This window comes from Scyliorhinus torazame, chromosome 9, assembly GCF_047496885.1.
Source record: "Scyliorhinus torazame isolate Kashiwa2021f chromosome 9, sScyTor2.1, whole genome shotgun sequence".
Classification (NCBI taxonomy): domain Eukaryota; kingdom Metazoa; phylum Chordata; class Chondrichthyes; order Carcharhiniformes; family Scyliorhinidae; genus Scyliorhinus; species Scyliorhinus torazame.
Window position 1 is genome coordinate 146,324,246 of NC_092715.1, and position 16,506 is coordinate 146,340,751.

Consider the following 16,506-nt stretch of genomic DNA (forward strand, 5'->3'; position numbering starts at 1 on the left):
GCCAGGATGTTGGGGTGGAGCAGGCCAAGAGGTGTGCAGCATTCAACAAGGCTAAGGCCGCATGATATCAGAACAATGTTCAATGGCATAGTTTACTCTGCACGCCTCCAAGTGACTGACAAATCAAAAGATTATTACTTTGAGACTTTGGAGGAGGTGTTTGTGCAGAGCATGGTCTGGGATCGAGATAAATGTGAATTACATTAGTTGGGAGATGTCTGTCTGGGGATGGGAGTGTGATCTTTGGGATTTGGTGGAGTGTTTATTGGGCGTTTTCAAGTTTTGTACTTGGATTTTTACTGAGGGTTTTGTGAGATGGCTGTTATTCTTGTTTCTTTTATCCTGGAATAATTAAAGTTGGATTATGGCAGCAGCTGGTTGGCATTATGGTTTTTGTTGCTATGTCTATTACTCTGTGTTGAGGCTATTATGCTAGCTATATAAGTTAGTTAACGGGAGCGGAGAGATGAGGGTATCTGCAACTCATACTGGAGGGGCACCTCCCACATCTGTCCTCCACCCCAAAGAACCTACTCAGCCTCGCCCCCGTCATATGCGCTCTGTGAACAACCTTAAATTGTATCAGGCTAAGCCTGGCACACAAGGAAGAGGAATTAACCCTACTTAGGGCATCAGCCCACAGACCCTCCTCAATCTCCTCCCCCAGCTCCTCTTCCCATTTTCCCTTCAGCTCCTCTACCAAAGTCTCCCCCTCTTCTTTCATCTCCTGGTATATCGCCGACACCTTGCCCTCCCCAACCCATACACCCAAAATCACCCTATCTTGAATCCCCTGTGCCGTGAGCAGCGGAAATTCCCTCACCTGCCTCCTCACAAACGCCCTCACTTGCATGTACCTGAAAGCGTTTCCCGGGGGTAGTCCAAACTTCTCCTCCAGCGCCCCTAAGCTCCCAAACGTCCCATCGATGAACAGGTCCCCCATTCTTCTAAACCCTGCCCGATGCCAGCTCTGAAACCCCCCGTCCATCCTTCCTGGGACAAACCGATGGTTATCTCTGATCAGGGACCACACCGAGGCTCCCATCGCACCCCTATGTCGTCTCCACTGCCCCCAGATCTTTAGCGTTGCCGCCACCACCGGATTCGTGGTGTACCTTGTTGGCGAGAGCGGCAGCGGTGCCGTCACCAGCGCCCCCAGTCTCGTTCCTTTGCAGGACGCCATCTCCAACCTCTTCCATGCCGCCCCCTCTCCCTCCATCACCCACTTTCGGATCATCGCCACGTTGGCTGCCCAGTAGTAGCCACCCAGATTCGGCAACGCCAGGCCTCCTCTATCTCTACTACGCTCCAGGAACCCCCTCCTTACCCACGGGGTCTTGCTCGCCCACACAAATCCCATAATCCTCCTGCCTACCCTCTTAAAAGAGGCCTTGGTGATCACAATTGGGAGGCATTGGAATACAAAAAGGAACCTCGGGAGGACCACCATTTTAATCGACTGTACTCTGCCCGCTAGCGAGAGTGGCAACATGTCCCACCTTTTAAAGTCCTCCTCCATCTGCTCCACCAGCCGCGTCAAATTAAGTTTGTGCAGTGCCCCCCAGCTCGTAGCTACCTGGATCCCCAAGTATCGAAAGCTTCTTTCCGCCCTCCTCAACGTTAGGTCGTCTATCCCTCTTCCCTGATCCCCCGGATGCACCACAAAGAGCTCACTCTTCCATACGTTGAGCTTGTAGCCCGAGAAGTCCCCAAACTCCCTTAGGATCTGCATGACCTCAACCATCCCCTCCACTGGATCCGCCACATACAGCAACAGGTCGTCTGCATACAGTGACACTCGATGCTCCTCTCCCCCTCGGACCACCCCCCTCCATTTTCCAGACTCCCTTAATGCCATGGCCAAAGGTTCAGTTGCTCATGCAAACAGCAGGGGGGACAGGGGGCACCCCTGCCTCGTCCCTCGATACAGCCGGAAGTATTCCGACCTCCGCCGATTCATAAACACACTCGCCACCGGGGCTCTATATAGGAGCTTAACCCAGCTAATAAACCCTCCCCCGAACCCAAACCTCCGCAACACTTCCCAGAGATACTCCCACTCTACTCGGTCAAAGGCCTTCTCCGCGTCCATAGCTGCCACTATCTCCGCCTCTCCCTCCACCGATGGTATCATAATCACATTTAGGAGCCTCCGCACATTGGTATTTAGCTGCCTGCCCTTTACAAATCCCGTCTGGTCCTCGTGAATCACCCCGGGACACAGCCAACACTTTTGCCAGCAACTTAGCATCTACGTTGAGGAGCGAGATCGGCCTATACGACCCGCATTGCAGTGGGTCCTTATACCGCATCAGGATCAAAGAGATCATCGCCTCCGACATTGTCGGGGGCAGGGAACCCCCCTCCCTTGCCTCATTGAAAGTCCTTACCAGCAGTAGTCCTTAACAGGTCTACATACTTCCTATAGAACTCCACCGGGAACCCATCCGGTCCCGGGGCCTTCCCTGCCTGCATGCTCCCCAGTCCTTTAACCAGCTCCTCCACCCCAATTGGTGCCCCCAAACCAGCCACCTCCTGTTCCTCCACCTTCGGGAACCTCAGTTGGTCCAAGAATCGTCACATCCCCTCTTTTCCACCTGGGGGCTGGGACCTATACAGCTCCTCGTAGAAGGCCTTGAATGCCTCATTCACTTTCACCGCACTCCGCACCGTAGTTCTCCTTCCATCCTTGACTCCACCTATTTCCCTCTCTGCCTTCCTCTTACGGAGCTGATGTGCCAGCATCCGGCTCGCCTTCTCCCCATACTCATTCATCGCCCCCTGTGCCTTCCTCCACTGTGCCTCTGCCTTCCCTGTGGTCAACAAGTCGAACTCCGTCTGGAGACTTCGCCTCTCCCTGAGTAGACTCTCATCAGGGGCCTCTGCATATCTCCTGTCCACTCTTAAAATCTCCCCCACTAACTTCTCCCTTTCCCTGCCCTCTCTCTTCTCCCTATGAGCCCTGATGGAGATTAACTCTCCCCTGACCACCGCCTTCAGCGCCTCCCATACTACTCCCACCTGCACCTCCCCGTTGTCGTTGGCCTCCAGCTACCTTGCGATGCACCCCTGCACCCTCCCGCACACTTCCTCGTCTGCCAGCAGTCCCACATCCAACCGCCACAGCGGGCGTTGGTCCCTCTCCTCCCCCAGCTCTAGTTCCACCCAGTGCGGGGCGTGGTCTGATATAGCTATGGCTGAATACTCCATTCCCTCCACTTTCGGGATCAATGCCCTCCCAGAACAAAAAAATCTATCCGGGAGTAGGCCTTGTGTACATGGGAGAAAAAAGAAAATTCTCTGGCCAAAGGCCTGGCAAATCTCCACGGATCTACTCCCCCCATCTAGTCCATAAACCCCCTGAGCACCTTGGCCGCAGCCGGCCTCTTTCCGGTCCTGGATCTGGAGTGATCCAGTGCTGGGTCCAATACCGTGTTGAAGTCCCCACCCATTATCAAACTTCCTACCTCCAAATCCGGAATACGCCCCAACATACGTTTCATGAATCCAGCATCGTCCCAGTTCGGGGCGTATGCATTTACCAATACCACCCGTCCCCTGCAACCTACCGCTCACCATCACGTATCGGCCTCCATTGTCCGCTACTATGGTCTTGGCCTCAAATGACACCCGCTTCCCCACCAGTATTGCCACCCCTCTATTCTTCGCATCCAGCCCCAAATGGAACACCTGTCCTACCCATCCCTTCCTTAACCTGACCTGATCTGCCACCTTCAGATGTGTCTCCTGAAGCATGACCACGTCTGCCTTCAGTCCCTTTAAGTGCGCGAACACTCGGGCCCTCTTAACCGGCCCATTTAGGCCTCTCACATTCCACGTGATCAGACGGATTGCCCCCCCCCCCCCCCCCCCCCCCCCACCGCCGATGAGCCATCTCCTTTTTAAGGCCAGTCCCGTGTCCGCGTCTCCCGCACCCTCCAGTCCCCCAGACGGGGAACCCCCGCCTCGACCACCTCTTCCATTTTCAGTTCCCCCTCGGCCAATGCAGCAGCAACCCTATTGTCCCCCCCCCTCTCCCCCTCCCCTCCCCGCTAGATCCAAATCTAGCTTGTTTGCTCCCCCCATAATACTTACGTAAGTCAGCTGACTCCTGCTGACCCCGGCTTCCCCCGCCTTCCCGTTGACCCCCCCCATGTGGAAATCCCTCCTCCTCCTTGCGCTCCTCCATCTCCCCCTCCCTAATGCGGGAAAAAGCCCGGGCTTTCCCGAGCCAGCCCCGCCCCCTGTGGCGCAGCTCCTGTTGCGGCCCTATCCCAATTCCCCCATCCCCAAGTCTCACCTCCTTCCAGCACCGACGCCCACATTCCCCACAGTCTCCCCATCAAATCTCTTCTCCCATCTCCATCCATCGTCTCACCCGTGAAACATTCTTTACCCATATTTACAGCCCTGTATACAGTCAACATCTCCCCCACGACCACAGTCCTTCAGTTAGAGTCCAATTTTTCCGTTTGAATAAAGGTCCAAGCCTCTTCTGGCGTTTCGAAATAGTGGTGTCGGTCCTGGTACGTGACCCACAGCCGCACTGGCTGCAGCATTCCGAATCTCACCCTTTTTTTATGCAGCACCGCCTTGGCCCGGTTGAAGCCAGCTCTCCTCTTTGCCACCTCCGCGCTCCAGTCCTGGTAGACTCGGATCACCGCATTCTCCCATCTACTGCTCCGCTCCTTCTTGGCCCATCTCAGGACACTCTCTCTGTCCGCAAAACGATGGAACCTCGCCACTATCGCCCTTGGCGGCTCGCCAGCCTTGGGTCTCCTCGCCAGGACCCGGTGAGCCCCTTCTAGCTCCAGGGGGTTCGGAGAGGCCTCCGCACCCATCAGCGAGTGGAGCATCGTGCTCACATAAGCCCCGGCATCAGCCCCCTCCACTCCTTCGGGGAGACCCAGAATCCGGAGATTCTTCCTCCTCGACCTGTTCTCCAGGACCTCGAATCTCTCGGCCCACCTCTTGTGCAGCGCCTCGTGCGCCTCCATCTTCACTGCCAGGCCCAAGATCTCGTCCTCGTTCTCGTTAGTTCTGTCCTTCACCTCTTGGAGCTCTACCGCCTGGGCCTTCTGGGTCTCCTTCAGCCCCTCGATCGCCATCAGCATTGGTGCCAGCACCTCCTTTTTAAGCTCCTCCACGCAGCGCCATGAGAAACTCCTGCTGGTCCGGCCCCCATGCTGCTCGATCTCCGCCCTCCGCCATCTTGTTTTTTCCCCCTCGTTTCTGCCGCTGCTCCAAAGCCTCTTTTACCGCCGCTCCACTTCTAGTCCCCTCCATACACGACGGAAGGGGGACCTTGCTTCACCGTCCCACACGGAAATTGGTCAAAAGATTTCCGTTGGGGCTCCTCCAGAGAGCCCAAAAGTCCGTTTTAGCGGAAGCTGCCGAAATGTGCGGCTTAGCTCCGCATCGCCGCAACCGGAAGTCCTTGGGTGTGGTATTGATGTGAGGCGGGGGAGGGGTGAGTCAGTTTTCTGACGTTGACTATAAACATTTGTTTCTTCTGCTTTGATGGGGGATTTGGTGGCCACCTTGGATGGGCCTGGTGTCGGCTATCTTTGAGTAGTTGCTGGACTGCCCCACAGGGCAAGAATGGCTGACTCTGGATTGGGGGGGGGGGGAGTAGACAACCCCCTATCCGGCTGGTCACTTGGAATGTGACGAGCTTGAATGGCCTGGTAAATAGATCTAGGGTGTACGTGCAGCTTAGGAATTTGAACATTGATATGGTGCTGTTGCAGGAGACCCTTTTGCAGATTAACTATCAGCCAAGGTTACGGAAGGGCTGGATGGAGCAAGTATTTCATTCAGGATTTTGATAGTAGGGCCCAGGGGGACTGCAAGTTTGATTAATAAGAAAGTATCTTTTTTGGCGGCTAAGATTTTGATAGATCCGAACAAGAGGTATGTGGGTTGTTGGCTGGTACCTGGTGGTCTTAGTTAATTTGAATGTACCAAACTGGGATGATACAGCTTTGTCAACAAGTTGCTAGCTTCTATTCCCGATCTGGACTCGCACCTGCAAATTCTAGGAGGGGACTTCAATTGTGTATTGGATCCACGTGTGGATAGATTGAGGTGTAAGGTTTGAGTTCTTCAGGGGTGACAAAGCCCCTTTTGGCCTTCATCGAGCAGATGGGGGGGACAGACACATGAAGACTTTTACATCCAAATGAGAAGGATTTCTATTTTTTCTGCCAGGTGCGTCGAGTCTACTATCGGATCAACCTTTTAGTGTGGGTAGGCCTCTGCTTCTGGGAGTGGTGAGGGCGGAATATTCGGCAATAGTGGGAGTCTCTGAAGGTGGCCTTTAGGGAGGAGATAATCCCTTGTAAGGCACATAAAGAGAAGAATGAAAGGGTGGCGAGGCAGAGGATGGTGGATGTCGTCCTGGAGGTGGATCGTTAATACTCACTTGTCCTGGCTCCGAAGTTGTTGGCAAGCAGGAAGAATCAGCAGTTGGAATTTGGGTTACTTTTGATGGGTATGGATGTACACCAGCTGCGACGTCGAGGGTTTTTTTTTTTGAGCTTGGGAAGAAGGCCAGTTGCCTGTTAGCGCATCAGCTGAGGCAGCAGGTGACCTCTTGGGAAATAGTGCAGATGAAGGACTCGAGTGGCAGATTGGTCTCTGCCCCATGTAAGGTCAATAAAGCTTTCAAGGCTTTTTATTGTAGCCTTTATCAGTCCGAGCCCCGGTTGTCTGTGACAGAATTTTTGGATGGCTTGTCTATCCCAGTTGTAGAACGAGAGAGAAGGGATTTGGAGTCCCCGTTCAGCCTGGAGCAGATCATGGAATGCCCTGGGGTTGATGCAGTCGGGTAAGGCACTGGGCCAAAATGGAGTCCCGATCAAATTTTTAAAGAAATTTGCAGGGCAGCTAGCCCCACTGTTGTTAGAGATGTTTAACGATTCTATGTCCCGGGGATACTGCCGGCTACATTGACACAGGTGTCGATTTCCTTGATTCTAAAGGATAAGGATCCGACAAAATATGGGTCATATCGCTATTGATTGCAGATGTGAAGTTGGCGAAGCTATTGGCGATGCGTTTTGAGCCCTGCCTTCCAGGAGTTATATTCGAGGAACAGACTGGGTTTGTTAAGAACAGGCAGCTGTTGTCCAACATTTGGCGATTGCATAATGTTATTCTGTCCCCCCTCTCCAGTCCCTGAGCCAGAGGTAATTATTTCAATGGATACTAAAAAAAGGTTTGATAGGGTGGAGTGGGGGTACCCGTTCGAGATCTTTGGAAGGTTTGGTTTTGGACCGAGATTTATATCTTGGATTCACCTTTTATATAGAGCCCCATAGAGCCCCAAATGCCTTGAACTCAAAATATTTGCAGCTGAAGAGAGGTACGAGGCAGGGTTGTCCATTGACCCCACTTTTGTTTACCTTGACAATTGAGCCTCTGGCCTTAACATCAAGGAAAAAGTCTGGAGTGATTCTTGCCCGTTTTCCGGCAGGCATGGGGTCTTAGTCCCCAAAAGGGAGAATCCCGGCCACGGTGTGAAGTTAGGTCTGTGGAATCAGGTCACAAATAAGCCATGATCTGACTGAATGGTGTTAATAGGCACACGAGCTAAATGACACTGTTGCTCTCTTTGGTGTTGTCTCTTAATTTGGCTCTGTTTAATTACGTTTGCTCAAGAGTCGCCAGGTATCTTTCGGCACCGCCACAAGGTTCAGAACCGAATACTGATCACAGACTCGATACACCAGTTAGTAAGTTCAAAAGCAATGCTAATTTATTTACACATAGTCAAATCTACTCATGCATAAAATCTACAAACTAAACTATCACTATTACTAAAGCCTATACTTAGCTTCGGGTGCCCATTCAGTCAGAGGAACAATGGCCGTTGCTCGGTTCTGAGGCTGCTGGGTTGAGCTGTTTACAGGATAGCAACTAGGAGCATCTATCTCGTAGCGTGTGTTGACTTGGAACTTACTTAGTCTGGCGTAGCTGCTCGGCTGGTCTCTCTCTTCGCTGAGAGCCAAGGTCAAAGAAGAAAGATTCTCTCTTGGGGAATACCTTTGATACCTAAAAGGGCTTTGCGTGCTTTTGGGCAGGCCTTGAACTTGGCCTCAATCAATTGGGCCTTTCCCAATGATTCTTATCGATCTTCCTCCAATAGAGGGGTGGGTTCCCTGGTTGCTGGCGTGTCCTAGGTGGCCGTTGGTTTGCTTTGTTTGAGTCTCCTCTGGCGCCAGGATGTCTGCCTTAACATTGTTAATCTAAATGTTTCCCTTTTGTCCCCGGAGATGGCTCATTAGTATCATTAGTATGTAGATGGCTTAGCAGTTTCTTCCTGTCTGAGAGCCAAGGCTCTAATCAACAGACAGACCTTGCACCTGCTTGTTTCTCAGTATTGTCCAATTTTCCCTGCATTTTTTGCAAGTGTCCATTTTGTAATCGGGACGTGGCCATCCCAGATGGCTACACTCCCTCCTTGTGATCCTCAACGCGAAGCATGAAGGATCACACTACTGCGTCGTCTTCATCCTCTGACCAAACGGGGCACCCATACTTAGGCTCTACACTGTCTTATCCTATGCAACACAATTTTACCTAAACCATTTTAAATACATTCATTATCATAAAACTCTACGGGGGGCTATGACATTAATACATGCAATCCAGAAAAATAAAAAACTGTAACCTCCAACTATTCTCAATAAGCTATCCTCATTCAAACAATCCAAAAATAATCTATACAACTTAACCTGTACAAAATAGCAGCACACAAATTTCTCTGGCCTGGCAGTCAGACACAGAGGTTTACATCTCTTTATTCCACAGAATACATAAAGAAAAATGGATGCACTTTAATCCGTCCCAATGGGTTCGGGGGTCTGGTGAAATCCAAAAATGGGGGACCTAAACCTGTATACTGGGGTGCGAGAGCGATATGCTCTCTTTCGCCATTTCCTAACTCTAAATGTTTGCACGACACTGCAAAGTGTCACCAGCACTAAGAGTGCTTCGACTACATATGAGAGTGAGTACCAGTTGATAAACTTATCACACCAGGTCGAGGTATTGCTAGCTGTCGCGGGGCTAGTTATCTCGTGGTTCCGTGTATTGCAGGGGTGGGAATCATTTACGGCTTGTGTGGTAGGTGTCAGGGGGGTAGCGTCCGCGCGCAACTGAAGGGATCCCGCGAAGATCCATGTGAACACGAAGGCTGTCTTCATCTTTGTCGGTCTTCTTCTTTGTCTTCCTCTGGGGTTCCTGAGGTTCGGAGTTCTGTGAACACAAGCATAATTTCTGCTATTATCTTGCTAAAGATCTTGTATGCCTGTCTGTCTGTCCTTTGTTGCCAATTTCCCTTTATAATTGGTCACCATCTGTGACTCCCTCATTTTTTTTTAAACCAAACATTTGGGACAAGACATCTAAGAAAATTACTGACATAGTGCGAGCCGTCTCGCAGCCTGTGTGATTTGCCATCCCAGTGTTTGAGGATATAAATAGCATATGGAAGCAACCTAAGGGTTGCCAAAACCAAACAAAAGAATTTTGAACGTAACAAGACAAAATGGGGTGCGTATGGGCCATGGCGGGTAAGAAATGGGTGGAATCCCCAGATAGGACGGTGATCAATGCTGTCTGTGCTCAACCCGAGCATAGCTGACCAGAGGGGGATTAGTGCCATTTCTCCACTGCCTGAGCAACCGGCAAGAATGTGGTCGTCGTGAGGGCTGCCTTGTTGTCTGTTGACAAACGTGTTCCTCTAACAGGCATTGGGCGTCAAAGGAGTGGTGACATGGGGCCGTGAAACTTTTGAGTTTACGAACAACACTTAACGTTAACACTAACGAACAAACATACAACGAAAAATGATGCAGGTTCCATTAGAAAGGACACCGTATCTCTCCATCGGTTCCTTTTTTTTCATCATTTGGACACATCACTGCTCAATAGCGAACAGGGTCGCAAAGGGATTTGTTTGGTGGGAGTCAGACTCTAAGTCATCATCTTCCCCCGGCTGCCAAACTCTTGACTGTAGTAACCGTGCTAAAGCTTCTTGGGGCGAATTGGGGTCCATCTCATCATGCCGGATGAGCCTGAACGAATTGTCTCGGTGCCAGAATCGTCTGTCTAAGTTGGAGCTACTATGCTTCAATCCGTAATCGTCGGGCGGTGGGTCTGGGTCAGGGGCTTTGATATACGTAATCTCAAAGAGGTCAGTGGAATCATGCTCAGATTCACTGGGAGTGGGGCCTGGTGCAGGGGTATAGTCGTAACGTGGTGTGCTGTGGCTATCATCATCGTGATCGCTACCACTGTCACTGTCGCTGCTGGTTGAAGGAAGGGAGAGGCGGAGTCGTGCCTCTGGGGGCAGAGTTGAAGTCGCGTCTGAGGACGGGCTGGACTGTGTGGGGGAGGGTTGGAAAACGTCATCTGTGGGCAGTGCGTGCTCGTCTGCTGCTGCGAGCAGGATGTGGTGTGTGTGGTTATTCTGCGAGCCATTAGCCTTGAGCTGGTTTATATGAAACCACACAGAATTACCATTGGAATATGTAATTTTGTATACTGAGGGGCTGACTTTGTCCGAAATGGAGTACGGTCCGGAAAAGTTTGGGGAAAGGAATGAACTGGGGTTGTGAAGGGAAAGCATAACTTGTTGCCCTACTGTAAACTCAGTGGCGTGTACTGTCTTGTCGAAACAAGCCTTGCTCTGTTTCTTTCTGGTTCCAAGTCTCACAGCTGCTGCGAGTTGGGCTGCCTTTATGTTCTCTAACAATTGTTGAACCGCATTTTCGTGCGTGAGGGCTGTAACTGCGGGGCTGGCCAAATCCAGTCCTAATAAATACTCAGTGCCTTTCATGGGGCATCCGGTCATGAGGGTGTGGGGGGTATATCCTGTGGACATGGATACCGTGTTTCTTAAAAACATTAAAGCAAATGGGAGAACTGAATCCCAGGTGCTGTTATTCTGCTGAACCATTTTCCTGAGGGTGGCTTTTAATGTCCTATTCATCCGTTCTGCAATACCACTTGACTGGGGGTGGTATGCGATATGGAACTTTTGTCGAATGCCGAAAATCGTGAAGACGTTTTTCATTACACGTCCTGTGAAATGGGAGCCTTGATCGGACTCTATACTGCGGGGGCGTCCCCATCTTGTAAAGATGTGGTGTGTTAATATTTTAGCCGTTGTCTTGGCCGTATTAGTTCTTGATGGAAAAGCTTCCATCCATTTTGTGAAGGTGTCTATGACCACCAACACAAACTTATAACCATTTCTGCATGGGGGTAGGGGTCCTATATAATCTATCTGGAGATTTGTCCAGGGTCCATTAACGGGGCAGGTATGACTAAGTTGAGCCTTTTTCGCATATCTGTCCGGATTGTTCTGGGCACAGATTAAGCAATTCTCTAAATTAGCAAACGTGACACCACTGTTTAAAAAAGGAGGTAGGCAGAAAGCGGGTAAGTATAGGCCAGTGAGCTTAACTTCGGTAGTAGGGAAGATGCTGGAATCTATCATCAAGGAAGAAATAGCGAGGCATCTGGATGGAAATTGTCCCATTGGACAGACGCAGCATGGGTTCATAAAGGGCAGGTCGTGCCTAACTAATTTAGTGGAATTTTTTGAGGACATTAACAGTGCGGTAGATAACGGGGAGCCAATGGATGTGGTATATCTGGATTTCCAGAAAGCCTTTGACAAGGTGCCACACAAAAGGTTGTTGCACAAGGTAAAGATGCATGGCATTAAGGGGAAAGTAGTAGCATGGATAGAGAATTGGTTAATTAATAGAAAGCAAAGAGTGGGGATTAATGGGTGTTTCTCTGGTTGGCAATCAGTAGCTAGTGGTGTCCCTCAGGGATCAATGTTGGGCCCACAACTGTTCACAATTTACATAGATGATTTGGAGTTGGGGACCAAGGGCAATGTGTCCAAGTTTGCAGACGACACTAAGATAAGTGGTAAAGCAAAATGTGCAGAGGATACTGGAAGTCTGCAGAGGGATTTGGATAGGCTAAGTGAATGGGCTAGGGTCTGGCAGATGGAATACAATGTTGACAAATGTGAGGTTATCCATTTTGGTAGGAATAACAGCAAAAGGGATTATTATTTAAATGATAAAATATTAAAACATTCTGCTGTGCAGAGAGACCTGGGTGTGCTAGTGCATGAGTCGCAAAAAGTTGGTTTTCAGGTGCAACAGGTGATTAAGAAGGCAAATGGAATTTTGTCCTTCATTGCTAGAGGGATGGAGTTTAAGACTAGGGAGGTTCTGCTGCAATTGTATAAGGTGTTAGTGAGGCCACACCTGGAGTATTGTGTTCAGTTTTGGTCTCCTTACTTGAGAAAGGACGTACTGGCACTGGAGGGTGTGCAGAGGAGATTCACTAGGTTAATCCCAGAGCTGAAGGGGTTGGATTACGAGGAGAGGTTGAGTAGACTGGGACTGTACTCGTTGGAATTTAGAAGGATGAGGGGGGATCTTATAGAAACATATAAGATTATGAAGGGAATAGATAGGATAGATGCGGGCAGGTTGTTTCCACTGGCGGGTGAAAGCAGAACTAGGGGGCATAGCCTCAAAATAAGGGGAAGTAGATTTAGAACTGAGTTTAGGAGGAACTTCTTCATCCAAAGGGTTGTGAATCTATGGAATTCCTTGCCCAGTGAAGCAGTAGAGGCTCCTTCATTAAATGTTTTTAAGATAAAGATAGATAGTTTTTTGAAGAATAAAGGGATTAAGGGTTATGGTGTTCGGGCCGGAAAGTGGAGCTGAGTCCACAAAAGATCAGCCATGATCTCATTGAATGGTGGAGCAGGCTCGAGGGGCCAGATGGCCTACTCCTGCTCCTAGTTCTTATGTTATGTTCTATGTAGTGTGTTACATCGGTTTTTAAATCAGGTCACCAGCAGAGCTGTCTGAGGTGGGCTAGGGTGGGTTCAATTCCTTGGTGTCCATGATTGTCATGTAACTGACAAATGGTCTGGTTCCTGTCCTGGATGGGAACTATATAAATGCCATCCTTTAAAATCACAGTCATGTGTGGTTATTGCATTCTTGTATTTATCATACGGGGCTGGGAAGGTACCCGTTAAAACTTCCCTGCGTTTCTCATCCTCTTTCTGTGCCTTCGCTAAATCCTGAATGTTGTTCTGTGAGACTTGAACTGCGTGAACTGGGGTGCTTTCGGGGGGGTTCCAAAAATAACCATGCCTGGAGCTTGCCTTCGCTAGGGCGTCTGCTTTAACATTACCAGGGGAGGAAGAACGGTGATGACTGCGAACCTTAATTATTCCGTATTTCCTGTCCTTCGCTGTCTCTAAGATATGGCGGAGTAATGGGACTGAGGGTAGGGGTTTACCGTCCGCGGAAACAAATCCTCTTGTTTCCCAGAGTGGTCGGAACTCTGTGAAACTATTACAGACATACAAGCTGTCCGAATAGATGTCTGCTGGGGTCGGGAACGAGTCTGGGTGGTCTACAATATATGCAATCGCTGCCAGCTCTGCTGCCTGCGAGCCTCAGTGTCCTGGCAACTTTAATTAAATTTCATCTAGGGCGCGTCCCTGCGCGTCCTCTACCTAAATACCGCAACCGGTAATTCTCTTTCCATTTAACACTGTGGAGGAGCCATCCACATAAATCTTCAGGGGTGCGCACGTGTCTGTGGGCTGGGTTCTCTGGGGTGTACTACCTGTTTTCCTGGGAGGTGTTTTGGGAATAAATGGGCCTGTGTTCTGCTTTGTGGTGATGATCTCACATTCATGAGGGGTGCCTGCATACTGCAAATTATCGGCAAGGAAGGTGTGGGTCTTGGTTCGTTTTACTGTGATGTCCCGTCCCTGTAAAAGAAGGGTCGAACGGGCTGCGCGGATTTGGCTGACTGTGCCATCCTTAAGTCGGCCGTCTAACAATAGCTGAGCTGGGGTGTTTTCTGTTAGGATGGTGATGGGGTTGAGTCCTGTAATGTAGGCGAAGTATTGTACTGCCCAAAAAACTGCGAGTAAGTGCCTTGCTCTACGGAGTCTAACATGCGTGAGGCGTATGCTACGGGGCCTAATTGGTCATGGCGTTCCTGGAGGAGTACGGCCGAAAGGGTTCGGTCGGTGCTTGCAACTTCGATTGCGTATGGGGAAAGTGGATCTGGGACCTATAGTGCGGGGCTGTGCTGAGTCCTCTTTTTAAAGCATCCACGGCATCCGTATGCTGTGGAAGCCATTCCCAAGGTGCCTGCTTCTTGAGAAGTTCGGAAAGAGGCGCTGCTTTAGTGGCGAAACCGTCAATATGGTTTCGGCAGTAGCCAACCAGTCCTAGAAATGACCGGAGGGCTGAGACATTGTGGGGAAGGGGCAATTTGATGATCGAGTCAATTCTCTTTTGCTCGATCTCGCGTTTACCATGTGTGATCACTGTTGCCAAGTAAATCACTTTCTCTTTCAAAATCTGGGCCTTCTTGGGGTTGACTTTACAACCAATTTCTTTTAGGAGAGCTAGGAGTTCGGCGAGAAGCAAAATGTGCTCTCCCTTTGTGTCTGTCTGTGGTAACAAGTCGTGTACATACTGGACCAGATAATCGGGGTGGGAAAATTCTGCTAAACCATTTGCCAGCTGTCGGTGGAAAATGGAGGGGGAGTTGGGAAAACACGTCCACGTGTACTGTTGCCCTTGGAATGTAAAGGCGAATTTGTACTGGCACGCTTTAGCCAATGGAATGGACCAAAACCCGTTACTAATGTCCAAAACCAAAAAAAAAATTGACTGGAGTCCCTGTTTGAGCATGGTCTCGGGACTCATGGCTACGGTGGGGACTGCTGCTGGGGTTACTTTGTTCAGTTCCCAGTAATCAATGGTCATTCGCCATGATCCATCCGGTTTCTTGACGGGCCAAATTGGTGCGTTATTTGTGGAGGCTACTGATCTGAGTACGCCTTGATCCAACAAACTCTCTATTACTTTGGAGATTTCTCCCTCTGCTTCCTGGGGAAATCCGTACTGCTTCTGGGGTTTAGGGTCGGGACCTGTAATGTTCACAAAGCCAGCCAATTTGCCACAGTCATGCTTGTGCTGTGCAAATGCCGCTTTGTGTTCCTGCAGGACTGCCCTAACCTGTTTGTCTGCACTAATGGTTCGAGGGTCGAACCAGAAGTCTCCTACTGAGCTAATCCTGTTTACATATTCTCCTACAGTGAGCGTGGTGGGGGCTCATGCTGCCTTTGCCATTTTCAAAACACGCTTGTTAACTGGGTCAAAATAAAGGTTATGGGAGCTCATGAAATTGATCCCAAGGATATGTTCTGCTGTCTGGGGCTGATCAACCAAACCTACAGGGTGCTTAGTTGTGATGTTCCCTATTTGTATTGCTACAGGGGCTGTGATGTGTCCCTGTTGTAAATGGCCTGTAAAGCCGCTGTGATGGTGTCTGTTGTGGGCCATGTGTCTCACTGAAACATCGTGGAGGAATTGAGTGTGGTGCGGGACCCTCCTGTGTCCCAAAGGAATTCTACGGGTTGTCCCCGGACTGTGCCTGCTACTACCGGTCTACCGGACTTGTCCCAAAGGGTGTCGCAGACCCAAGTTGGGAAGCCCAAACACTGTCAGTCGGTGCCGTTCATGTCTGCATTCCCAGCACAGGCGCTAACGCTATGGATCGGCTTTGCCCTATTCCTATTTAGGGTGCCTGTCTGTTGGTTTCTCTGCTACTTTTGGGACGCATTGCACTCTCGTGCAAAGTGTCCTAGCTGTCCACAGTTGTAACATTCCTGAGCTTTGGGGTGGGGTGGGCTGTTCCTGCCGTCATTTACCCATGCGGGGTTCTGTTGTGCTTCAACTGGGTTCATCTCTGCCTGCTCTTCATCGGGTGTTATAAATGCGGTTTTGCCTGCAATTGATTGCTCCCAAGCGCGGGACAATCTCTTCAAAACCCATTTTTCATTGTGGGCCTCATCTGAGGGGTCATAATTTGTGCAAGCTTTTCGTCCTGCTTCTGTGGTATGGGAGATTAGAATTCGGGTCCATTTGGCCATATTATCTGGGGACAAATGGGCACGGGCTAACTCTCCGAAAACTGCTGTGAAGTGTATCCACAAGCATCCAGCAAACGCTGTGGGGTGCTCTGTCTTCTTTTGCCAACACTTATTTAGGCCTTCTACGGGGTCTCCTCTGTTAAGGCCGATCGCATCAAGCATCGCTGTGTGCATCTCTTGGAGCGTGCCTCCTCCTACATTCTGTGAGTCGGGAAGGGCTGCCACGACTGAAGGGTTGAGGCTCAAAACTGTGAGCTTCACTTGCTCCTTTTCGTCCAGTGTAAGGTTTTCGGGCAATTCGGCCCTTTTTGAACTGTTCAAGAGTAAAATCCAGAGACTGGAACATAACCAAATTTCCCAGCAGGCTTGGCCTGCTGAGCTGGGTATGTGTATGGATACTTACAAACCCCCCCCCCCCCCCCCCAGAGCTACAAGGAAGAAGGAGCCAGACAACTAGATAAGATTAAACACAGAGACAAAGGGGCATGGTA

At 50.2% G+C, this 16,506-nt stretch overlaps 1 non-coding gene across 1 annotated transcript; it reads left to right on the top strand.

Annotated features, from left to right (window-relative positions):
- The first annotated feature begins 15,396 nt into the window (after nt 1-15,396).
- LOC140430184 (small nucleolar RNA SNORD66) lies at nt 15,397-15,467 on the top strand. Its single transcript, XR_011949359.1, has one exon. It is a non-coding gene; the product is annotated as a small nucleolar RNA SNORD66 (small nucleolar RNA).
- Nucleotides 15,468-16,506: the final 1,039 nt, after the last annotated feature.